Source organism: Tursiops truncatus, chromosome 14, assembly GCF_011762595.2.
Source record: "Tursiops truncatus isolate mTurTru1 chromosome 14, mTurTru1.mat.Y, whole genome shotgun sequence".
Taxonomy (NCBI): domain Eukaryota; kingdom Metazoa; phylum Chordata; class Mammalia; order Artiodactyla; family Delphinidae; genus Tursiops; species Tursiops truncatus.
The window spans coordinates 80,093,938-80,120,820 of NC_047047.1; the positions used below are offsets into that span (position 1 = coordinate 80,093,938).

At 46.4% G+C, this 26,883-nt stretch overlaps 2 long non-coding RNA genes across 3 annotated transcripts in view; one reads left to right on the forward strand and one right to left on the reverse strand.

Moving 5' to 3' along the window:
* Window positions 1–208: 208 nt before the first annotated feature.
* LOC141276410 (uncharacterized) overlaps window positions 209–26,883 on the reverse strand; it is a 51,545-nt gene continuing 24,870 nt past the window's right edge. The window contains exons 3-4 of the long non-coding RNA XR_012325911.1: window positions 2,435–2,523; window positions 209–2,360 (exon numbers count right to left, since the gene is read on the reverse strand). This is a non-coding gene — a long non-coding RNA (uncharacterized lncRNA). The remainder of the gene's footprint in view (window positions 2,361–2,434; window positions 2,524–26,883) is intronic.
* Window positions 6,893–8,854, forward strand: LOC109551123 (uncharacterized). 2 transcript variants are annotated; one of them, XR_002177818.3, is made up of 3 exons: window positions 6,893–7,050; window positions 7,557–7,621; window positions 8,274–8,854. It is a non-coding gene; the product is annotated as an uncharacterized lncRNA (long non-coding RNA). The 2 variants fall into 2 exon arrangements; XR_002177819.3 differs by lacking the exon at window positions 8,274–8,854 and adding an exon at window positions 7,790–8,136.

Consider the following 26,883-nt stretch of genomic DNA (forward strand, 5'->3'; position numbering starts at 1 on the left):
TGGCCCTGATGTGCTCAGTAACGCAAGTGTAAACCTGGACACCAAGATCCTGCAATAGGACCGTTTTAAGGCAAACTTTCAATCACTCCAGATTATATTTTATGTTCATTTTTTATTTTATTTTTTTATTATTATTTTTTTTTTTGCAGTACACAGGCCTCACTGCTGCAGCGTCTCCCATTGTGGAGCACAGGCTCCAGACGCGCAGGCTCAGCGGCCATGGCTCACAGGCCTAGCCGCTCCGCGGCATGTGGGATCTTCCCGGACTGGGGCATGAACCCGTGTCCCCTGCATTGGCAGGCGGACTCTCAACCACTGCGCCACCAGGGAAGCCCTATGTTCATTTTTAGATGATCATCAAATGAAAAGAGAAATTTGTTAAATTCTCATAGAATTCACATCATAACAAGAATTGGGGGGCCCTTGGGTATCAGTAGATCCAGTGGGAGAAATATCTGGCTAGCGCTTGCCGGTTTTGTTCATTGCCAGGCTCCATGCCTGGTGTATGAAAGGTACTCAAGACACGTTGCTAAATAAATAAATGGAGTATAGTACGAGGAACTGGCAGGGCAGGTGTGTGGGGTGAGGTTGGCAGAGGCCTGATGGATCACGGACCATCTTATTTAGGGCGTATACTGTATACCAGCAGTCCCCAACATTTTTGGCACCAGGGACCAGTTTTGTGGAAGACGATTTTTCCACAGACAGGAGAGAGGGAGGATGGGTTAGGCGGTAATGGGGGTAATGGGGACCAACAGGGAATGATGGGGAGCGACGGGGAGCCATGGGGAGTGATGGGGAGCGATGGGGAGCAGTGGGGAGCCATGGGGAGCGACGAAGAGCCATGGGGAGTGATGGGGAGCCGTGGGGAGCGATGCGGAGCGATGGGGAGTGACGGGGAGAGACAGGGAGCCATGGGGAGCGATGGGGAGTGACGGGGAGCCATGGGGAGGTACGGGGAGCCATGGGGAGCGACGGGGAGCCATGGGGAGCCGTGGGGAGCGATGCAGAGCGATGGGCAGTGGTGGGGAGTGGTAGGGAGCAATGGGGAGCGATGGGGAGTGACGGGGAGCCATGGGGAGCGACGGGGAGCCGTGGGGAGCGATGGGGAGCTGTGGGGAGTGATGGGGAGCGATGGGGAGCCATGGGGAGCCATGGGGAGCGAGGGGGAGTGATGGGGAGTGAGGGGGAGCGACGGGGAGCCACGGGGAGCAATGGGGAGCGATTGGGAGCGATGGGGAGCGACGGGGAGCGACGGGGAGCAACGGGGAGCGACAGGGAGTGACGGGGAGCCATGTGGAGTGATGGGGAGCAACAGGGAGTGACGGGGAGCGACGCGGAGCCATGGGGAGCGACAGGGAGCGACGGGGAGCAATGGGGAGCAGTGGGGAGCGATGGGGAGCAATGGGGAGCGACAGGGAGCGATGGGGAGCCTTGCGGAGCTATGGGGAGCGACAGGGAGCGATGGGGAGCGACGGGGAGCCTTGCGGAGCAATGCGGAGCAACGAGGAGCCATGGGGAGCAATGAGGAGCGACGGGGAGCCATGGGGAGCCTTGCGGAGCTATGGGGAGCGACGGGGAGCGATGGGGAGCGACGGGGAGCCTTGCGGAGCAATGCGGAGCAACGAGGAGCCATGGGGAGCAATGGGGAGCGACGGGGAGCCATGGGGAGCGACGGGGAGTGATGAGGAGCCGTGGGGAGCGATGGGGAGAGATGGGGGCTGATGGGGAGTGATGGGGAGCCATGGGGGGCGATGGGGGGCCATGGGGAGCCATGGGGAGCCATGGGGAGCGACGGGGAGCATCGGGGAGCGATGGGGAGTGACGGGGAGCCATGGACAGCAGCAGACGAAGCTTCGCTGGCTCACCCACCGCTCACCTCCTGCTGTGCAGTCCAGTTCCTAACAGGCCATGGACAGTACTGGTCCATTGCCCGGGAGTTGGGCACCCCTCCTGTACACCATCCCTAAGAGCCATTTGAGGGCCCTAACTGTCTACATTCCTCCCTTGGTGATTAGCACTTGCGGTTTTATAAGACTTTTCATCAACATTAAAAGGGAAGAGAGAATGTTCCAAATCCCCCTGAAGGAAGGATGGCAGTGAAAGGAAAAGGTGTTCGGTAAAGAACACGGTCCCAGGGCCCCAGCGACTCCAGAATCACTGTCCTTTGCTCGTCCGTCCCCACCCTCTCTACCTCAGAAGGGGCTGGAAGGTGCCACATATAGGATATGAAAGAAAAGATACCCAGTGACCAAGAGATTAGAAACAAAACCAAATCTTCTATCGGGATTGATTGCGGAGTAGACGACTCAGAGCTCAGGACCCGTTGTGGTATCTCAATGGGTCGTGCTGCCTCGTTGCTGAGGAAAGGAGGGAGAACTTGGATAAGTCTTTTTACCGGGAGCAAATCCCTCAAACCCGAATGAGGAGTTACCTTGGGATGTTCTGGCAGTAAAGGTCTCCCTGGAATCAATGAGGCAGAGGCAGGCCAGGCGGTGGTCCCAGAGAGCATTCCTCAGATTTCTAAGGAGAAAAGACATTTCATCCTTGAAATGTAAATACAGTACTTTTTGCTCTATTCTTTTTAAACACAACTTGGCTCTGAATGTTGATCTATTGAAAGGAAAACTTGCCTTTGCCAAAATGTCAGAGTCTTACAGCTGAGAATGCATTCAACAAATAACTATTATTTCCTATTTATATAAACTTTTCTTTTTCCGAGTTCCAACATCTTTGAAAACCTTCAGGAATTAGGCTGAGTCAATCTGTTTCAAAAGGGCTGTCAATAGGAATAAGATGTGGTTATTCTCAAATGACACAATTTCATGAAATCCCTTTTAAAAAGACTTGTGTTAATACTTTCGTCCAAATTGAAAAATCTCAAGGAGAAATTCTTTGTAATTTGGTAGTTATAGAGAAAAAGAATGACACTGTGTTTCCAAATTCTAAATGTTTAAAGAATTCCTGTTTCATTTTAGCTGGGAGTCATGAATCTTCTCCCCTCATCCAAGTTCTGCCACCCTCTGGGTGGGTCGCATCTCTTCTCTGGGCTGCAGCTTCTCCAGCTGTAACAGGAGGAAAGTAACCAAACAATTTCCTCTGACACGATTCTGTGAGTTCTTGGCAACCAGTCTGGAGAATCCAAATACATTCTATAACCTTGGAGGTGTATTTAATGTCAGAAATAAACAATGTCCTTCCCCTTCCAAAATATACACTTTCTTCAAAAAGTAAATCTCTCCTAAGAAAGTATGGAAGACGTTCTTTTTTATAGACCCTTCTAAAGTTATGGCACTAAGTGTTTCCACCTGTGCCCAGCGTGGACTTAGCCACTTAATCAAGTTGTGATGAACTGGCTCAGAGTTACTGGCTCAGAGTTTAGCCTGAGTATATGTTTTAAAGAAACCAAGAGCTGAGCCATGTGGAAAATGGCACAGAATTCCAGTCTCCAGACAGTCTTCAGTCCCAAGACTATTGGGAGTGTATGTTCAGAAAGTCATAAACTTTCAAGGAAAAATATACCGTGCCTGTAACAAAAAAGGATTGCCAGCATAAACACTCAGCCTTTCTCAACAAGTCCTGTAGCTTCCATCTCCAAAATATCCCTGGAGTCTGTTGCCTGAGAATCTCTTGATTGTAACCCTGGTTCAAAACTCCCTTTCCCTCGATCTAAATCAATGTCCTTGCTTCCAGTTTCCCCCTTTCTAGATCATCCTCCATGAAGCCAGCATAATATCAGAAATCTGATTATATCACATCTCAGTTTAAAAACCTTCCAAGACCACCAAGACTGAAGCCAAAACTTTCAAGCATGACTTTCAAAGACCTCTGTAATACGGTCTCATCTGCTTTGTACTCTAGTCTCGAATCACCAGATTTAGCAAATAAAAATATAGGATGCTCAGTGAAATTTGAACCCTGGAGAAACAACAAAGAATATTTCCAGTATAAGCCTGTCTCATGCAATATTGGGGACATACTCGTGCTAAAAAAGTATTCACTGTCTATCTGAAATTCACATCGAATGGGCTGCCTATATTTGAGCCGGCAATGCAACTCTAGCTACAGTACTCTAATTCATTATTTCCCAAACCATGAATTTACTGCCCTTGTGCAATTGTTCATGGCATTTTCACTACCTAAAATGCTTTCTTCTTCTCCACCAGAAAACTCCTATTCATCCCTAAAACCCAACACATCTTCTGTGACGTTTCCCTGACTGCTAAGAACATAATTAATCACTCCTTCCTCTGCACTCTTTTATTTGTCTTCCCTTCTATACTTACCACAGTGTATTGTCATTACTTATGAGTCACTTTCTTCCACTACTGGGGAGATTCTTAAAGTGAAGGGACGGATTTTGCCCACCTTTGAATCCCAAGCCCAACTCAAGACCAGCACAGGAAAGGTAGGTGCTCAGGAAAATGTACTAAATGAACGGAGAATAAACAACTATGTAGACTTTAAACACATTCTCCCACTTCCCATCACAGTGTGATTCTGAAAGGAAAAATATACAATAATTTTGAATTATTTAAATCCTCTTTATCAAGAAATAATAATGAAGGAGGCCCTGGAAAGGGTCCCTAAACCACAAAGTAAACATCTCCCCAGAAGTGAGTACACCCTTCGTGCTCCATCCAGCAGAAGGTCCATCACTCTGAAAGTCCCCATTAGCAGATAGGATCACAATAGTCCCCGGTTCTCTGCAGATATTAATCACATCAGCCCCTGTCCTAGATGTGAACGTAGGACTGTATTTGTCCTGAGTAATTTGTCTTGACTGCCCAGAGGCCACCCTCATCTGCTAGCCTCTCCGTGGTGGTAATTACTCCTATTTCATTCAGTTTGGGGCTGTTCAAGGTGGCAGGTCCCTCTGCAAGATCACATGACCAGCTCCCAACGAGGAGACTTACTTGACTCATTCACGGTCATCTCCTGGAACAGCTGTTCATTCTGCTTGCTCCCTTCTGCCTGATCTCATCTCCTGACCCGTCTCTCCTCTCCGTGGGGAGTCACACTCACCTCTCAGATTGAATAACACTCGAATAACACTCTTTCCTTGAGCTCCTTAAGGCCGTATACTATCCTATCCACCTGGATGACAGCTCAGGAATGTTCACAGTCTCTTTCTGCAAAATGGATGAATGAGTGCATGACCCTTGCTCATTCAAGAACCAGTCATTGAAAATCTAGAGGGCCCCTGGCCCTGGGAATATGGTGATGAATAGAACATAGTTCCTGGCTGTAAGTAATTTGAAATCTAAGATATTAACACCAATAGACATATAGTCTATTCAAAGAAAAAATTGTGAAATCACAGAAAACATCCAATTGGTGAAATAAAGGGTACTTTTAAACAAATAGCATCTTGACCGTTTAGGCATATTCTTGAAAAATAAGTATGATTTCTGCGTCTGACATTTCAGACCCCATGCCACTTCCTCATCCTGATGAGTGTCTCTGTGACCCCTTGCAGGTCAGCAAGAGCAAGGGACAATGAAAGTCAGATCGTCCAGTGAGGAATAAGAAACACAGACAGAGAATCTGCAATGCAGGGTGTGTTCCACTCTGTTTACAAGGCCAGAAATGTTTATCTAAAATAAGTCAAAAGAAATGATGAGAAATCTTGGTACCCAGAACTTAGAGTACAGAACTGGGAAATCCTCATGTAGGGTATAGCTCATTTCTTGATTATAGTGGCTAAATGAGCCAGGACCAGACTTTATTTGCTTTGCACACTTGTGTCCTTGATTTTTCAGAGGTTACTAAGCAAAAGCATTGTCCCATATATAAAGAAAATGTCTGCAAGATTTGTTTAACTCTAGCGAGTTTCTGAAGCTAAGCATCCCTGTGAGGGCGATGGAAAGAGCCCTGCATAGCCACACAACTTCTACATGGCAAATACTATGCCATCCCTCGATCCGTATTATCTCATTCAAATCTTAGAAGCGCCCTGAAAAATCACCATTATTATCGTCTGTATTCAGAGAAAACTACGGTTTAGAGAATTTGAACCTTACCTAAAATCATGTAGCTAACGTGAGTCTTAGTGTAACTTGCACCTGGGTTGTCTCTCCAAAGCCCGTGTCTTTCCCACTCCCCCACGGTAGCTTGCTTAGAGCCATAAGGATCCATCTCACGATGGATGAAAATTACAGTCGGTCATTCAGTCAACAAGCATTTTACCTGTAGCAAGCACATGATAAGGGCGAAACGCTGAGCGCCACCCAAGAAAGTACAATAAGGTCCTGAATGAGTATTCTAGAATCCTGGGCTTGAGCCTCAACTCTCCACCAATAAGCGACAGGCCTTGGCCAACCCCCTTCACTGGCCAAGTCCCACTTTCCTCATCTGTGTAACAGTGGTGACAGTGGCCTCCCTGCACTCTCAGAGTCTGTGTGACCATTGGATGAACCGATGTGTGAGAAAATGTTTTTATAAAGTGAAAAATGCTGTAGAAATGTGAAGTACAAACTGTTTTTCTCAACAAGGCTTCCGGTAAACAGAGACTTGGATCATCACTGTAGGTTTTCTAGAGCAGGAAGTGGATGGGAGGGAACGCACAGGCAAGAGGGGCCCTGCGTTGTCAGGGGTCCTCCTCGCCTGCCAGGGCACACAGGAAGCTGAGTCACTGCTGCTCAGCAAGGCCCCTGCGGTCCCGAGGAGAGCAATTGAGCCTTCCTGTGAGAAAGCGGAAACCCCAGTCCTGCTGGCCCCCCGCTCGCTCCTGAGAGAGCCCACCCCTGTGGCTGGCTGAGGTTGGCCTCGGGGCCGTGTGGCTCCCTTCTGCGGCTTGGCTGACAAAAGCAGCCCACGTGGTCCACGCCCTCCCAGCCCACACGCCTCCTATGGTCCATGATGGAGATTCAGAGCGACAGGAACCAGAGCCGCAAAAGTGACTCCTCTTCAGACCTCCCCCACTAATGAATTCTCTCTGCAGAACGTGTGTTGGTCCAGCTCACTGCTCTCGTTTATCTTTAGCTGCTCGACACTGGAAACCTTCAGAACACCACTGATGACAGCGATCTCACAGGAGGCGATGGAGAGGTAACTCGGGGCAGGTGGAGGGGGGCGGGATTCTGGAAGGTCAGTCTTCTGATTACTTTGAAAAGTGATGAATTCCCCCACAGCCTTGAAGGCCAGAGAACTTTCTGGAGAACATGAGCATCCTAGCGCCCCTGCACCAGCAGCCGATGGCTTAAACCCAGAGAGACACACTGCATAGAACAGAGGAATGAGTGTTCCATGACCCGGGCTGTCTTTGTCTCACCACCCCTGTCCTCTGGTTTGAGGATCAACAGGACAGAAAGATTCAGGGGAGGCAGGTGGTCATTTAAGAGGATGGTTTATTTGGATAATGATAGGAATAGGGGTCAAAACCTTCCTAGAGCTGCCCCCAAGCCTTTGGCTGAAGGGAAGTAGGGTAGATGAACATAAAGACTGCGGAGTTCCGTGCAACAGGTTTCAGACCCCGACATCACCACTTACTAGCTGTGTGGCCGTGTGCGTGTCAATATGAACTCTCCAGTCTCCATTCTTTGTTCTATTCCAAGGAGATGATCTCCACCCTACCCCAGTGAAGCCCCAACAGTGAGGCTGTCAGAAGACCAGAGATGAGGTAACTATTGTGTTCTCAACTAGAGGAAGCCATATTACTACCTGTACTACTGTTAGGAGCCCACAGAGGCAAAGCTGAAATCAGACCTGGTTTGAACTGATCCAGATGGCTAAAGAGGCTGTCTAGTGCCAAGGCTTGAAGTCAGAGAGTGTCTTCCTCGGGTTTCAGGTGTCGAGTGGAGCCCAGAAGGCAGGAACAGACTCCAGCCCTTTGGACAGATGTTAGGTCCTATTAAATAACAGGCTGGACTCAGAAATTAGAAAGCCAAGTTCCAGTAAGGTTCAGCTGAATATCTGTAGCAGAGCCTCCAAAGGTAGGTCTGACTCTCTGGTTAAAGACTGTCTTCCCATAGGCTTCCTTGTTCTGGTGAGGATCCCACGAAGCCCCCAGCCTCATGCATGTCCTCTGCAGCTCCCTGCTATGCTAACCTTCTTGCTCATCCCCCAAATCCACGAGCTCCCCAGCCTGGTGTTATGAGTTGAATTGTGTCCCCTTAAAATAAGATATGCTGACGTCCAAACCCCCCATACTTCAGAATGTAACTTTGTTTGGAAATAGGGTCTTTGCAGATTTAATCAAGTTAAGATAGGCTCATTAAGCGTAGCTCCTAATCCGAATGACTGGTGTCCTATAATGAGAAATTTGGACGTAGAGACAGACACGCACAGAGGGAAGACGATGTGAAGACACGAGGAGAACAGCACGTGAAGGCAGAGGATTGGAGTGATACACCTACAAGTCCAAGGATGCCAAAGATGGCTGGCAAAGCATCAGACCCTAGGAAGGCGCAAGGATTCCAGAGTCTCAGATGGAGCAGTGTCCTGCCAAATCTTGATAGTGAACTTCTAGCCTTCAGAAATGAGGAACCATAAAGTTCTGTTGTTCTAAGCTACCCAGCTTATGGTACTTTGTTACAGCAACCTAGGAAGTTAACACACTTGGGAATTTGATTTATTTTGGTTCAACAAATATTCACTGAGCTCAGTGTCGTGGGTAATAAAACAGACAAATAGAAAATCACAGTCCTTTATGAGGAGTGTGATGATGGTGTACTTTCAGAAGAGAATACAACTACCTGCAGGGGGAAAAGGTCCTATAATTCGTTCCTGTTCACTGATTCAGAGTGGCATTCCACCATTGCTGAGGTTGGCCTGAACTGTCTGTATGTGAAGCTCCTGAGAGTAACACTGGACGCTGTATCTCACCCTCTGCACCCTCAACTCTCATCTAGGTGCCTCCTCTGTGCTCCCCAAGCCCCGTTCCTTTTCTCTACCATAGACTCACCCCAGTGCACCCTGGGTGTCTCTTTCACATCAAACACATGCCGTGAGCTCTTTGCTGCAGGGATTGGCCTTTTCCATCACTGCATCCCTGCGGCCCAATGAGGACCTGGTGTGGGTTAGTGTCCAGTGAACACTGGTTCAGGGTGTTATCAAAGGACAACCATGCCAGAACTAGTCCAGATCACCATTTCTCACTGGAGCCCATAAATCCTTGGCATTCTGAGGCCACGGATTCAGCCTGAGATGCTCGCGTGTAGATAATAATAAATAAATGGATAGATGAATCCTCGCATCTCCCCACAGTGCCTGGCATACAGCAGGCACTTTCCAAAAATGCTTGTTCAGTAAAATTCCTTATATGTCTGATACTGTTAAGACAAATGTCTATATTACAACTACTTGTTTTGACATACTTATTCACTTATTCATCAATATTTAGTGAGTGGTGACTCTGTAATCGACACCAAGGACAGCAGAATAAGTAAGAGACACAGTGCCCCTGCCTTCTTGTTACTTATACTTTAATAATAATAACGTTTCACTGAGCACTTACTATGTGCCTGGTGGTGTACTATGCGTGCATTAACAAACTCAATCCTCACAACAACTTTGGGAGCAGGAATTGCTATTATCCCCATGTTACAGCCGAGGAAACTGAGGCTCTGAACGGATAAGCAAGTTGCCCAGGGCCATAAGGTTAGTCAGTGATGGCACCAGAATTCAATCCCGAGCCGTCTGTACTCAGATCACTACTCAGCCTCAATTGGAAGGGAACAAATGGCAAACAAATAAGCAAATAAATAGACAAGATAATCCAAGATGGAGATAAGTAGGAAACCAGAAGGATGATGTCGTGAAATATAGGAGAATCCTGGGGCCAAAAACCAGGTGGCTTGAATATCTGCCCAGCCTAAGGAAGACAGTAAAATTCATCATGACTCATTCTACAAGCATTTAGGGAGCACCTGCCCTGTGCAGGCATTAGCCAGGCATTACTCTAGGCACCATGGATATGCGAGTAAGGAAAATGATCAAAAACCATTGCCTCTTAGAGCTTATCATCTAGCAAGGGGAGAGAGATGTTTAACTAACTAAACAATCAGATAAACAAATATAAACACATAGAAAAATGAACAAATAAATAGGTGTAAAGTGCTGTACCAAAAAAATGATGCATGGAAAGGGACCGCGGAAGGTCGGAGTTGGGGAAACGAGTCTAATCAATGCTTACATTGCTTCTTTTGACCTCTCAACACTTTTCTGTATTATGATATATTTTCCCAACCACTCTACCCTATTCCACATATATTTAATTAAATTTACTGTGTGTCCGACGCTGCCACCTTCCCTTGACTGTCTCTTTCCCATAAGAGTTGTTGCTCCCCTTCCCCCAAGCATGTTATCAAGCTGTGACCCTTCTTCCCAGGCCAATAAAAGAGAAAGGGAAAGACATCCTTCCATTAAGCCTTGATTCAGGAGATGTTCAGTGAGTGCCTAATAACTATACATCGCGTGGGTACCGCATTTATCGTTCATCAAATACTCTCACGGCCGTGATCTGCCATGGCTGACCAACAGGTCCTCAATGAAGGTAGAGTAGAAGCCATTCCATTCATTTTATTTATATTGCGCCCGTTTTGAATAGAATTTGAGGACATTTATTTTTTAAATGGCCAATGGGATTATTATAAACATTTCATAAATAAGGAAACACATTCGACGAAAATCTATGGGACTTACCTGATACCACACAATAAACAATAAAGCTGGACTCAAACCCAGGTCTTCTATCCCCAAACCCATATGACTTGCCATATACGGTCCCTTGCCAGGTCCCCTAGGTGTCCAATATGCAATGATGAAATGGAGGTGCCTTTGCTCTCACTACACATAGACTCCAGTAAAAACTATAAGCCAAGGCTTCAACAGCTATGAAAGGACACAGGACAAATGTGTTGTTTGGAGAGAGATGTATGGAAGTTCTGAGGAGCACAAGCTCGTAAGCAACTTTGGCTGGGAAAGTCCTACAAGAAAGCTTTGGTGGAGGACCTGAACTACTTAAAGGGAGAGGCAAGAAAAGCATTCCAGGTTAAAGGAATATTAATTGGCCCAAGTTTTAGAAAACACTGGGCATACACCAAAAATATCATCATGGCGCCCCCTCCTCTCTCCCTTAGTCCCATAAATTACTTAGCTTTCCCAAACTACTGTAAGCCAGAAATATCTCCAGGAATACTCTTCTGCTTCTCTTTCACACCTGAGTTAGAGCAAGCTTCCACGTAGAGAAAGGGGTATGGGAAGAAATGACCTTTCATTGAGCATCTACTACTTGCCAGAAACTTTAGGGTGCTCTAAAAATGTTGTCTCGTTCAATCCCCATAACAGCCCTGCCAGGTAAATAATATTCCCCATTTTAGAAATGAAGACACGGAAACTCAGAGACTAGTTGACCTGCCCCAAATCAAACAGGCAGAGAAACTCTGATTTGAACCCAGGACAGTCAGAAGCCAAAGCCAGGTCTCTGTAGGTGACTCTGTATTATCACCCAACCATACCTCAAGAAGCATCTGTTCTGTGCATGATGGGGAGGTTGTGAGCTAATAATTCAGTGCCTCGTGGAGGATCAGCAAGTCAAGAAGATCTAGAAGTAGATTTAAGCACCTCAATCTCGGGGAAGGGAAAATGGGGAGTTTCTGTTTAATAGCTATTAACGTTGCCGCTATGCAAGACATATATAAGTTCTTGAGATCGGCTATAGTAAACCATATGGTAATGTACACTTAGAAATTTGTTAAGAGGGTGGATCTCATGTTGTGTTCTTACCACAATAAAGGAAACAAACTAAATCACAAAGACAATGTTACAAATAAAGAAAAATATACAACTGAATGTATCCAAGCATGAATTCTTCCATCTGTAATTCTTCCTACGAGATTTTTTGATGTGGTATAAACGTTTCTTTCATCACCACATTTTTCTAAATTCCATGAGGAAGCCTTCTAAGATATGGTGGGTCCTGTTTATGTTTGTGTCTATCAGATCACACAAAAGCAATTATGAGGAGTCCATCGATTCATAAACATGAATGTGGACATCTTTAAACATTTACGCAAACACATTGATTACTTACATTTGTAAGCCTGCGAGAAAGCACTGGGCCGATCTTTAGTGCAATGTTAGGGGAAAAAAATAAGGTTCTTTGCAAATACAGTAATCAGTCCATATTCACTGCTCATTAGACTGACTCTTGAAATCATCTTTGAAATCAGTTTGTTTGCAAAGATGATTCACATCTGCACCAACACGTGTGGTGGAGATGCAGTGCGTGTGTGGAGGGAAGTGTGCTTTGGGCTACAAATCCAGAGTGGCTGTCAGCATCTGCGGGCTGGGGATCTACCCCACAGGAGCCAAACAGCAAAGGCAACCAACAGAAGCAGCAGGAAAATTCATTTCCAGCAGACCATCTCTGACTTTCACAAGGAATAAAGTATATGGTACTGTCACTAAAGGTTTTGCATATTATAGGATGTTGAATTGACATTGTGGCAAAAGATATTAAATAAGTTGTTTTCTCACCTTTTAGCTCCGCCTTTACTTGGTTTAGATTCTGATGGTGGGACGCATTTAAAACTACAAAATTCCCAGAGAGTAATGAGTATGACAGTGTAGATAAGGCTGATAGGGACATCCAGCATTTAAGTTCGTTTTTTTTTTTTTTTTCCAGTACGCGGGCCTCTCACTGTTGTGGCCTCTCCCGTTGCAGAGCACAGGCTCCGGACACGCAGGCTCAGGGGCCATGGCTCACAGGGCCAGCTGCTCCGTGACATGTGGGATCCTCCCGGACCGGGGCACGAACCCGTGTCCCCTGCATCAGCAGGAGGACTCTCAACCACTGCGCCACCAGGGAAGTCCCTCTTTTTTTTTTTTAATTGAAGTATAGTTGATTTACAATGTTGTGTTAGTTTCTGGTGTACAGCAAAGTGATTCAGATATAGATAGATAGCTTAGATAGATAGATAGGTAGGTAGATAGATAGATAGATAGATAGATAGATAGATAGATAGATAGGGTATATATATTCTTTTTCAGATTCTTTTCCATTATGCTATTACAAGATATTGAATATAGTTCCTTCTCATATACAGTAGGACCTTGTTGTTTATCTCATGGCATTTAATTTCTATTTCAAAGTATCAAACTGGCACAAACAGTAGTTATCTGTTTGTTTACTGACGGCAACCCGAAGGTTCGAGAATTCACAAGACATCCCTGTCAGTGAGCAGACAGGAAAAATGGACAAATGAAATTCAGAATTGAGGGTGAGTTAGAATCAGTGGCAACGGGTGTTATCAATTCACAAACTTCCTGAATTTGTCTTTTCCCAGCAAAACAGGAAAAGGATTTGTAACTTTTGTGTAACTCTCTTCCCATCTCATCCCCCTCTCCTAAACCAGTTTAAAAAAGAGAGAAAAAATAATAATCTAATGACAATCCTAATCTTAAATGAAAAATTTATCCAGAAACAGGAATGGCAATGATAATACTCTTCTTCCACAGCTGATGTTTCTCAGTTGCTGAAGTAAATGATGTAAGGGGTGTGGGTGGGTGTGTGGGTGTGACAGAGAGAGAGAGAGAGAGAGAGAGAGGGAGAGAGAGAGAGAGAGGGAGAGAGAGAGAAAGGAAATCTTAAGGAATTGGCTCACATGCTCCCATGATTGTGGAGACTGGCAAGTCCAAAATCTGCAGAGGAGCCCAGCAGCCTGGAGACCCAGGGAAGGGTTGATGCTGTCGTTTCCCTCCTCTGGGGACCTCAGCCTTTTTTCTCTTAAGGCCTCATTTGACTGGATGACGTGTGCCCACATTATAGAGGGTCATCTGTTTTATTCAAAGTCTACTGACTTAAATGTTAATCTCATCTGAAAAAAATACCTTCACAGCAATGTCTAGACTAAGTTTGACCACACATCGGGGCACCATGGCCAAGCCAAGTTGACACATAAAATTAACCATCACCTCCAGGATCTATCGTAGTTTCCCTTCACGCTCACCTAGTGTCTCTGCTGGTCTAGATGGCTTACCTGTGGGTAATCCAACCCTGATACCCGAAGGGTCTGAGTCCTTAGTTACCTCTTTGCCCTGCTTTTCCTAAGTGTGGCTTCTGGTCTTGTCCATTCACCATTAAACCATTAAAATTAGTCACAGTACACCAAGAGCGGCTCCAAGTGACTGTGGATGCCAGATATATTCTTCCTTAACCCCACTGTATAGCAACAGATCATGACTGAGCCATACTCGGAAACCTACTAATCTACCCGACAATTTCATTGGATACACAATAGGCATCTCAAACCCAGCCTTCAAAACTGACCACCTGATCTTCACAGCCCTGTAAACTTTCTCCACCCCAGTCTTCCCACCTCAATAAAGGCAACTCCATCCTTCCAATCGCTTAAGCACAAATATTAGAGAGATAATAGACTCCTCTATTTCTATTAAATTTCACATTCAGCACATCAGCAAGCCCCGCCAGTTTTAACTTGAAAGTACATACAAGTCATACCTTTATCACTAATTCATTATTTCTGCTATAGGAAAAACCTCCTGTCTGGTATCCCCGATTCCAACCTTGTCACCTTACCCCACCCCATAACCACCATTCACATACTCTTCCCCACTCAGTAGACAGAATGATCCTGTTAAAACATAAATCACCTTATGTAATATAAATACTTTGCTCAAAACTCTTAAATGGCTTCCAAAAGCAGTCAGAGAAAAAGCCAAAATAATTCTTCAAATGCCTACAGAATCTTACATATTCTACTCTCCACCCACCTCCTGCCTCTCTACCTCCTGCATTTTTTCCCAGTCACTCCACTGAAGCCCCTCTGGCCCCTCTGCTTTTCCTTGAACAAGACACCCCATCCCAGCCTCGTGGTTGGCGCACAGGCTCCTCCCTATGTCTGGATGGACCACACGTAATTCAGGTGGACACAAGATTTTCTCCCTCACTCCCATCAGGTACCTGCTCAAGGATTATCTTAACCATTCAACATTCCCTGTCCACCCTGTGTAACGTAAGAAAAACTTCCAGACCCCAATATCTCTATCCCTCCTACTTTATTTCACTTTTCCGCCATTACATTTATCATCACTTGACATTAGATATTACCTTGCTTATTTCCTGTCATCCCCCACTAGGATGTCAGATCATTGAGGACAAGTATGTGTTGTATAATTTCCTGCAATGTTCAGCACCTAGAACAGTTCCTGGTACATAATAAATGCTCAGTCAATATTTCTTTGAATGAATGCTTCCTGGTTGCTTTTCATACGTTATCTCTGTTAGCCTTTGTATTTAATCTGCAATATCCATGTGAGTTATTGGAAAGTATTATCTCATCTAATCCTCAGAAGAATTCATTGAGATGATACCATTTTTCACCAGATTTTACAGATGAAATTGAGGTTTGCAGTGGTTGCGTAACTTGGCTGAACTCACACAACTAGCAAACGTCTGCCATGAAAAGAAAAGCCAATTTGGCATATTCTGAAGCACTGCAGCCCCCCATAGTGGGAGGGCCAGGTGAGAACTCCTGGACAGGTTGACCAGAAGTTGGAAGAAGCACCTGTCTTTGGATTAGAAGGATACAAGGGTACATTTTAAGGAATAAGAGGAGAAAACTCAGCTTCCAACAGAGGGAGGTGACCCGATCCAAAAGAGAACAAGCTCCCGGGCAGAAAGGTAACACATGTTCCAGCACATCATTAAGGGAAAAGTGCCCTAGGCAGCTGAGGAGGTGAATTGAGAGGAAGGAGCAGGGAACCAGAGGGTGACGCTGCCTGAGGCTCTGGCCCTCCCACTTCCTGGTTGTGTGACCTTCGCAAGTTACTCAACCTTATTTATCTTAGTTTCCACGTGTGTAAAAGAGGATCTGGTGCTTACTTTGCATGACTACTATGAGAATTCTAGATAATGAATATTAATTACTTGGTACAAGGAAACCCTCCCCAAACTAGACCATTTAGTGTCATTCTGCCCACGTCATACATTTTCTGGCTTCTTGAACTCAAGCAAAACTAGCTCAGATGTGGCCTCTTTTGATGCCAGCAGGCAAAGGTGGGGGACACAGGCCCCACAGGTGTCCCGTGGGTGTTGACTTCACTGGTTGCAACCCTGTGACCATAAGCCAAAGTGCCAGGGCCTCTAGAACAGAAACCAGGTGGCTTTGCCCTGCTCTGTGACCACAGGCTGCAGAACCAGCTGCGAGGCAGCAACACGTTGGAGGCAAGCGTGAGAATGGCTCAGTGCAAGCCCAGGCCCCGCCAGCAAACTCCTCAACGTGGCTGTCTGATGACTGGCAAGTCCGTGTGCCGGGCTCTCCCGTGAACACGGGGCAGGTGGTCCCCCCAGAGCCAGCACTGAACCTGGATATCCTGTACCTTCTGTGAGGGTGGCAGAGATAAGTCACACATCACTGCACCCTCAGTGAGCACAGGGTCCAGAGGAGAAGGGAGCAAACAGATCAGTGAGTTATCGTGTTCCAGAAACTCCGCCTAAATCTGCATGGGATGCAGAGAGCCCTTAAAGGAGAAGTGATCAGCGCTCCGTGGGGCATGAGGCCAACCTCACAGGAAGGTGCACAAGGGTAGGAGAGCACCCACAGCAAAGGCACCCAGGCGGGAGGTGTGCAGAGCCGGGGGGAGATGCTTGGTGCCCACGGCCAACTTCTCCCCCAGACGGTCCACAGTGCCCTCAGACTCAGCGTCCCAGCCTTGACACAATTCTCATCCTGTTTTCTATGCCTCCATTAACAGCTGACAGTCACCCAAGCCAGAAACCTGTCCTTCTGGACTCCCTGTCCTGTCCTCACCCCCCACGCCCAGTTACCAAGTCCCACCAACTTTCCAACTACGTATTTCTCAAATCACTCTTTGCCTTTCATTCCCACTGCTACCACCACTGTGACTGCAAGTCCTCCAACCACGGGGAAAGAAGAAAGGACGGTCAGTCCCCCAAAAGAAAAGAGGTAGTTGTTTCCGTGAGAGGAGGGAAGGGATGCCAGAAATCCCAAATCAGCAGATGTCCACAGCACTAATAATAGTGAAAGTACCGAGTTTTAAAATGTTACTTTTTTCATAAATTAGAGCATATTAAAGGTTATCCCTGACATAATGTCAGTCTTACTCTCATACTAATATGTGTTCTAAAGTGGGAAAGAAGAAGTGGAATTAGAAAACCTGAGGATGCTGGCTCGGAGAAGCATCCAGCCAATGCTCATGGAGCCCGGGGCTTGGGCACAGGGTAGACACCTGGGACGAACAAGGAGCAAGACACCTGTACACACCTGCAGAAACAAGAGTGAAAACGACCAAACCCAGGCTGGAGCTCCCAGGCACCGCGGCCTCAAATCACTCAGAAGTGATATCTCGCAACTCGATTCTGAAAATCTGCTATTCGGGGAGGGATAAATTGGGACATTAGGACTGACATATACACACTACTATATATAAAATAGATAACTAATAAGAACCTACTGTATAGCATAAGGAACTATACTCACCAGTCTGTCATGACCTATATGGGAAAAGAATCTAAAAAAGAGTGGCTATATGTATATGTACAACTGATTCACTCTGCTATACAGCAGAAACTAACACAACATTGTAAATCAACTATACTCCAATAAAAATTAATTAAAAAAAAAAAAAGAAAAAACTGCTATTCGATTCTGCTCTCATCTTCGCTGACTTCCAGATCAGGAAAAGATCTTGTGCTCAGCTAAACTGCTACCTAAGTCTGTCAGTCTATTGCTTTCCCACACTTATAATACGGGCTCATTTCAAACCCTCACCATGGCTGCTGGGATATTCAGGTTCTGCTTGGGGACTGTGGGAATTTTTTTTTTATGATCCTGATGAAAAAAAAAAAAAACTAAATCATTTGGTGGCGTTGCAACTGCTGTTGTTTTGAAATGTTTCGGTTTTATTTTGAGACTTGTATTTTCTGAGTATCTGTTTCTACATTTGGAGACTCATGCAATATGCATGGTTTCTTTAGGAGATGTGATATGCATTGGATTGTCAGCCAGACTTTGTTGAGAAAATACATTGCAGTTACACCTGACCGGAAGACCGTCTGCCTCTGCCTCGCGGACACATGGCCAAAGCCAGGATTGGCATGGGAAGCCCTGACTCTCACTCAAAAAGCTCTCAGCTAAAGGATGTCCCAGAAGAGAAGCGGCAGATTTATGGCAGTTGAGGAATACTTAGCATCTGAAATAAATATTTATTTTTAATGATTTTTTTTCCCTGGAAAAGTGACAAGCAGATAAAGGTCTGGAGAGATAGAAAATGTATCTAATTGTTGACTGAGAGGTCATTCTCTCTAAGTTATATGAGGTGTAAACATAAGAGCAGAAGTATGAGTGCTCTGCCTAAAGCAGAGCTGAAAACGTGGTGGGAATTATTATTACTGTTGTTGTTCCTCACTTCATACCCTTATTGTCTGGCACATGCCTGACACACACTGAGTCCTCAAAAAATGGCAACTATATCATTACTGTTATTAACACTGTATTTGAAACTTCACTCCTTAGGACGTGGGACACAGTAGATGATTAATAAATGTCTGTCAAATGCCTGAATGCATTGCAGGTGGAGGAGGTATTTGGCCGCTAACTTGCCAGCAGGTTATGATACTTATATTCTTTCTCTTGGCTCGACTGTGAAGCATGCTGGGGATGGGCCTGGGAAGAGCCTCTTCCTGGAGAAAGTAGGTCCACCAGCCGTGAAGGATCCCATGCTAAAATCGTAGCTGTAGAAGCTGTAAGGCAAGCCAGCACTGGAATAACATTTTCCAAGTCCCCTCAAGTCCTCAAATTCACTCCCTGGCAAGGACTGAGCAAGCTTGGCAGGAGGCTGGAGGCTGCTTCTCAATTTGTATGAGATGCTGATTGAAGCTCTCGGCTAAAAACATACTTTGTACATGCAGAGCACACCCATACAGGCTTTAATGACAGTCCAAAGGAAAAGGAGCTTGTTTTGTTTTGTTGCACTGGGCCCATTCCCACATCCTCTGCAGGCCAGGTCTGCAGAGAAGCCAAGCCGGGAGCAGTGGAAACCCCCTGGGGTGCTCAACTTTTCATGTGTGCAAATGAGAAGAGAAAACAGATTCCTCTTGTCTCCTTCCTGTCCTGCTCCTTTTCTCTCCCTTAGTCCCTCTCCATCTCTCTCAGTCCTCAGTAAATGTGACCTCCTAGATGATAGAGCCCTAAGAGGTCAGATTTGGGGTTACCAGAGGCAGAGATGGAGGTGCGGGAATTGGATGAAGGTGGTCAAAATGGTATAAGCTTCCAGTATAAGATAAATAAGTACTGAGGATGCGATGTACAACACGACGATTCTAGTTAACACTGCTGTGTGGTATATTTAAAAGTTGCTGAGAGTAATCTCTAACAATTCTTATCACAATGGAAAAAAAAATCATTCTTTCTTTGGTAACTATATGAGGTGATGGATGTTAACTAAACTTATTGTGGTCATAATTTTGCAACCTATGTAAGTCAAGTCTTAACATATACAGTGCTGTGTATCAATTATATCTCAATAAAACTAAAACTTAAAAAAGCAACTACCATTTCACAGGCACCAAGAAGGGCTAGGTGAACTCTTTACACTGACCGCAATCCACACAGTGATACTACAAGGTAGGCTTTACTATCCCCCTTTTAGATGAAGTTGAGTCTAGAGAAGTTAGAAAATAGCAGAACTCAAGTTTGAAACGAATGAATCTGGCTCCAAACACCAGTCTTCCCTAACCACTAGTACTTCCAATGGAGGGAGGTGAAAGTTCGGACATCCCATATTTTACCATAGAGGACTAAACAGATCTCTGGTTGTAATGCCTTTGGAGAAGTCCTTAAGGGATGGTAGTTTTTGGTGTTCCTCCCTTTTCATCTTTCCTCCCAACAGTCCATTCACCTGATTCTGTCAAATGAACCATCCTCCCTTACAAGTCCCTGGCTTTGCCACATCCTGGCTCCTGGAATTCCCTCTCCCATCTCTGGAACAGGGCAAATAGCTCAAGCAAAAAGCAAAGAACATTGGTTCAAACCCTTGATCGGCACTGATGAGCCATATAGTCTTGGAGAAATCCTATCACTTCTGCAATCTTCAGTTTCCTTATTGTCAGCAAAGAACTAAGCGATACTACCATCTTACAGAGTTTCTGTGTGAATTACATGACCTCCCACCCTATGAGCTGTGGGGTCTGAGGACTTTGTCCTGTAAGTTCATCCCTGACCAGTTCCTAGGAAGATCCAGAAGAAGACAACATGCTTTCACTAAGAGGTGGAGCTTGGGCATTTACCTCCTCCCTCAGAACACAGGTGATGCCTTCTGCCCAAATACTTTTCTGTGAGCTCTTTTCTTTTGAGGAGAGTTACTCCAAGGTCTGTTTAGGTTACGGAGCCCTGGCAGGCAGTGAGCTTCTCCAAGGCACCAAGTGTCTGGAACACCAAGCTTTTCACATGCCCGTGTTATAACATCTATTCTGCCTACTAGTACCAGCTCTCACACCCCAGGCCCACTGATGGCTGACAGCAGCTTGGGTCAAGCCCCGCTCTACCACCTCCCTCAGATGCTAGTTTGTCCTACTGACCCTGCTCTTTAGGGACAGACACCAAAGCCTGCCCATCCTTCCAGTTCCACTCATCCTAGTGGCAGAAAATGAAAGAGCATGATTTGGGGGTCGGAAAAACCTGAGATCAAATCCTGGCTCTGTGCTCCCATCTGTTATGCAATCTTGGGCAAATTACTCATTATCATTCATTTCATGGCATCAGTGATTGACCTGTATACATTTGTAAAACAGCTGACACCCAGTAAACACTCCACGATGATTGGTTTTTCATCATGTCGCCTCATCTTTCTCATCAGATCATTGCCCAGGTCCAGAATTCTTTACAGCTGAATTCATCCAAAGTAAGACATATTAGATAAGAAACATTATTTGAAAGTATGTGGATATAATCAGAGCTCAATAAACATCAATTATTGCTACTATTTACTATCATCATCATCTACTATTTGTGGAGCCCCTTATATGTGCTAAAACCTGTACCAGGCACTTAAAAAATACTATTTCTAATCACTGTAATCCTACAACTAGGCATTATTGTCCCTTTTTCTTCAGACAAGGAAACTGTGGTTCAAGAGACAAAGTTAAGTGACTCAAAACCACACAGCTAGCAAGTGGCCAAATCAGGACTTTCTAATCGGATCTAACCAAGTGTGATCCTCCTTTAAGGCTCAGGTGAAAGAGAAACAGGAACAATAAGCAGCTGATGTGACCCCTGGTCTCCCATGAGACTGCTTAGAGAAACAGATGGAGAGCATCAAACAAGAGCCAGGGCTGCCAGGTGTAGAGCGCTGAGGACTGAGCTGTCCAGGTGAGGACGGGTGCTCGCTGGAGAAACCAGGGGGAGCTCCAGCATCAAAGCAGCCTTGAGTTGGACGTGGAGGCATGGAAATCAAAGGGGACAGTCAGGAGCTCTGGCAGGAATGGGCAGGATGGGGGGGGTGTGGGAGGGGATGCTGGGAGCAGCAGCGGATATTTACTGAGAATCTACTGTGTTCTTGCCCGGGGCTGGACAGCAAACATGTATTATCCCCTTGTCCAGGGGAGGAAGCACAGTCATACAAATAATAAACAAAGAGATGGTAACAGGCAGGGCATATCCAGGAAATCACCCCGACATCACCCAGAAGTCTATCTTTAAGACTCATGAAGGAATGACCAGGTCACCCTCACCCCAAGCGCACAACACAGGATAAAGTTTCAGGATCTCCTTTGGTTACCTTTTGCCTGCTCAGCCTGGGAGGTGGGCTTCACCTAGAGAACAAGGTGCCCGTGCTTGCTTGATACGCTACGGTGGGTCTAGACATGCAGTCATTCCTTCCCTAACCCACCCACCTTGTGGAGCCCCTACCGTGGCTCCTGTCAGAGATGCTGGGACACCAAGATCCATCACTCCAGAGACCCTGCCTTCAAAAGTGCTCTCACATGGCCCCTGAGTTCACGCTAAATGAGGGACTATTGCCAGATAAACGTAACAAAGAGCACAGCGAACCTTAATTATAACATGGAGTCCGTTCACCTAAACTACGCTTCACCACCTACTTTCCTTGGTTGTCCAATCTCTAACCCACTGACCAGCTATAAATACTTATAATTATTTCCTTTCGTTATGCTCAAAACCACTAATTAGAGTAATTACTGCAAAGTATAGTTACCATGAATGAAGCTGACATGAGACAAATCATCAACACCCTATCTCCCCAAGCTGGCTTTCCTCTAAGCACCTCACTCTTGTCTTGGTTGCTTTCCCAGGCCAGACACCCGATTTGCTAAAATGTTTGACTATCTAAGGAAGCTCCACCCTCCTGCCCTCTCTGACTTAGGCAACGTTGAAAATAAGTGACTATTTCCACAGATTCGTGTCTGGCTGGTCAGGTCTCCCATCACTTACAGCTCTCCTGCAGCCAACTGTGCTCTTTCCCCTCATCCAGATCCTTTTTATGGCTTGTATCCCAGGCCCGAAGGCTTTAGCGCTTGTTGCCTTGTCGCGAGAGACCCACTACCATGAAAATTTCTTTTTTAAAGACGTTGCCCCTGGCACACACAAAGAAATGGCTTTGATGTAGTAAAGAGAGCTTGGCTGGAAGATGAGGGCCCTGGCACCTCTCCCTGCTAACCCTGGACTTCCTTAGGCATACAGGTGATGACTAACGCCCGACCCAGAGCACAAGCGGGGTGCAGGCATGAGGGTGGGCGCCCTGCCGTCCACGTTCACTCAGGAAAGCTCTGACTGTATTATAAGTAGGGCATGACGTGGTAGGGTGCATAATGGTAGATACTCTGATTTCAAGCTCACTGGTGTTTTTGTGGTGTTGCTGTTGTGTTGTGTTGTTTTTCATGGGTTTATTCTTTCAAGAAGCCAACCTTGGGCTTCCCTGGTGGCGCAGCGGTTGAGAGTCCGCCTGCCGATGCAGGGGACACGGGTTCGTGCCCCGGTCCGGGAAGATCCCACATGCCGTGGAGCAGCTGGGCCCGTGAGCCATGCCCGCTGAGCCTGCGCGTCCAGAGCCTGTGCTCCTCAATGGGAGAGGCCACAACAGTGAGAGGCCCGCGTAACGCAAAAAAAAAAAAAAAAAAAAGAAGCCAACCTGCCTTCCCAATCATCTTCCACTCACATCCTAAAATAGGGCATGAGAACAGGGTTGCAATATCCCAGCACCCTCTCTGCTTCCCCACCCTCATTACAACACTTACCTAATTCCACACGTAACACTCATTCGGGAGCCAGCCACTCCCACCCCTCCACCAGCTCCCTCGGAGCAGGGGCCGTCCACTCCTTCTCCATCCCAGTGCCAGCACAAGGACAGCTACAGGGCAGCTGACAACTCAGGAGCAAACTTACCACGAAGCTAATAAAGCTTCAACTTTAGGGCCCTTCACTTACACAGGCCCCTTCTGAAGCCTTGAACCTCAATTTTTATCCATAACTTTGCATCTTGTTCTGGATGGCATCGTGTCCCCCACAGATACACATGTTGGAGCCCTAACCCTCCAGTAGCTCAGAAAGTGACTGTATTTGGAGATAAGGGGTTTAAAGAGACAGTTAAGTTAAAATGAGGTCATTAGGGTGGGCCCTAATGCGGTATGACTGGAAGCCTTATAAGAAGGGGAGCTTGGGACACAGACACATACAGAGAGAAGACCACGTGAGGACACAGGGAGAAGGTGGCCGTCTGCAAGCCAAGGAGAGAGGCCTCGGAAGGAACCAACCCTGCTGACACTTTGATCTCAAACTTCCAGCCTCCAGAACTGTGAGAGATATATTTCTAGTGTTCAAGACACGCAGTCTACGGTGCTTTGTTTTGGCAGCCAGACCAAACAGAAGGCACGTTCACCCCAAATGTGAAAGCCTCAAGCCCCACAGAACCTGACCTGCCACATTGTAAACGCGTGGTTGGCTGACACTTGAATGACTAGTCAGCGCATCATCAGAATAGACTTGGGGGAGAGTGATGGCCAGAGAGAAGCAGTGTGCTGTCAGCGTAAGAACAGAAGCACCCGGAGGGAAGGGAGAAGAGTTCCTGAGGCAAAGGGCCAAGACTCAGCTTGACTCAGCTTCCCATGCAGTGGACTTTGTTCTCCAGCCCCGAGTCACACTTCCATCTGTCAGCTTCCGGTCAGTTTCGTCAATGTATACAAGATACCACGTGGGACAGTACCCAATACCTGTCGCCTCTCAGCCAGAGTGAGCTCTCCTACCCTGAACCCCAGAAAAGGAGGTGACAACTGAAGAAAATCAAAGCAATTTCTGGAAGATGTTCTGAAATGCCCAGCTCACAGGGCAAAAGACGCCCAAGAAAATTCTGATTTAGGGAAATTACAGGCTTTTTAGCTTCTCAGGTTATCTTATAATCATTGCAATGAGAGAGGAGCAGATGGCAGGATCTACCCAAAAGCTTTAAAAAGGAAAGTGGCGGGTAGAGGTTAAAAACATGTATTATTTATTTCTCAGAAAGGAAAGTAAATTTTAAAGTATAATGACAGATAACATTGACTGCACAGTGCACAAAGTCACTTTCTCTGTCTCATGCAAGGTTCACAATGACCTGACAAAATGATCTTAGGATTAAGAAGATGAGGCCTGATTAAGAAACTGAGCCCTGAGTTTACACAGACAGCAACATTGTTAAACGTCACTCCTCTGAATCCAAACTCCTTTACTTGTAGCAATACATATGTGTAGGTAGGCCTTCCTATGCGTGGTTGTAAAATAGTTTGCATTTACTATTTTTAATGAGAAAAATATAAAATGATTGTTTAATCAAAAGCATTCCTGGGCTTCCCTGGTGGCACAGTGGTTAAGAATCTGCCTGGCAACGCAGGGGACACGGGTTCGAGACCTGGTCTGGGAAGATCTCACATGCCTCAGAGCAACTAAGCCCGTGCACCACAACTACTGAACCTGCGCTCTAGTGCCTGTGAGCCACAAATAGTGAGCCCACGTGCCACAACTACCGAAGCCTGCACTCTAGAGCCCGCGCACCACAACGAAGAGCAGCCCCCGCTCATCACAACTAAAGAAAGCCCGTGCGCAGCAATGAAGACCCAACACTGCCAGAAACAAACAAACAAATAAATAAATATGTTTTTAAAAAGAAGCATTCCTAGGGGCCTATGTTTCCTAATATTCAGGCTAAGGCTGACTCCTTTGGCCAACAACCAGAGCTATAATCCTCCCCCAATGGAGACTGTGTCTTATTTTCCTCTGGGCCCCATACTCGTATGGTACCTGACCTTCCAAAGGTGCCCAGGATATCTGTTGAACCCCAGGATCCTTCCTAGATCCAGGCCTACAACTCAGCTTTGACATCCCCACCATCACTGACCTGCTCTCAGAAGTTCATCCCCTTCCCAGACCCAAAGTCTGGCTTTGTCCCAACCCAGGGTTTAGAAGCCCACTGCCTCTGACCCAAGCATGCAGGTGACACCCTCTCCCAGCCTCATTCTGGCAACAGCTGACCCACCTGAATTGGACCCTCCTTCCCTTTGGCAACTTGTGTTGACTCTGGTACCTCCATAACAAACAAGCCAACCGCCCCTTTCATACTCCAGAAGAGGCCCTGCAGCTCCCTAATAATGAGAGTAAAAGTTACTGACATTTGTTGCACACTTACTATGAGACAAGTAGTATACAGGGTGCTTCACATCTGTAATCACAGTGAACTCCCACTATAGCCCTGGTATTGTAAATGGCATGTATTCTGGCCCTGGGTGAGGTACTATAATCCTTATTTCATTAGTAAAGAAACTGAGGTCCAGGGAAGTTAAGGAATGTGGCTTTAGTGACAGGCAGTCAGGAGCAGAAACTAATCCCACATGTGCCCTGCTGTTTGCACATGCCCCCTTTACAGACACTGAGACAAAGTCTTGCAATGGTTTCATCCAGTCTCACACTTTGTCCTGAGCTGACACAGGCTCAGGTCTGAGGCTGTCTGATGCATTACGCCGCACGCCTTACTGTCTCCCCACACGAAGAGGGTCTCTGTGAAGGTTATGGCTCCCAGAGTGTGACAAGGATAAACAGAGTCTGGGACTCTGCTCAGACCACTCAGCTACAGGGGCTCAGAGAGAAAGGAGAGAGAGAGCGAAGAGGGCCGGGCACACCAGACGTGAGCACGGACCGGGCACGGTGAGCCTCTGATGAGCTTCTCCAGGGCAGACATGGAGAAACCTGGCTTAATGGCTTAATTCAACATACAGTGACTTTACCTGTGCTTCATCCTAAAGGACCCACAGAAATTCCAAGAGCTCCTTTGCCCCAAAGACCTGGGGTAGCCTAGGGACCCAGAAGACTTCACCCAGAGACGTCATCTAAACCCATTTAACGGGCCATAGTCCAGAATAAGAACTTTGGCTTAAGAATCCATCAGTCAGTCAATCAATCTATCGCCTCCCCTCCATCTTTGCCCAAGGGGAACCTGGAAATGCCATTAGAAGGGCCCATAGAAGAATAAATGCCACAGTAAATCAGTCCAGACTGGCTCTGAAGGAAGGCCTGACCCACACAGGCAAACATGGACAAAATAATGATGAATCATACCTTTCTTCCCAGATGTGAACCCTGAAACCCTGCCAAGGTCTGTTTGAGTGTTTTCTGATGGAGTCACATGGCTGCATCCCAGGGGCTTGGCTCACTCCTTCACGGAGCCAAGTCCCGGTAAATGTTTTATGTTTGCAGATCTGTGAGCTTGATGAGCTGTGACAACGTTTGCCCATCGCAGGCTGGCCTGTGTGCTTGGGGTTTGGGCATTGCTCACACCAGTGGCATTTCAGCACGTGACACACCAATAAACATAGATAGCATCTGCCCTGAAGAGTTCAAGACCTTTGCGATGGTTGTT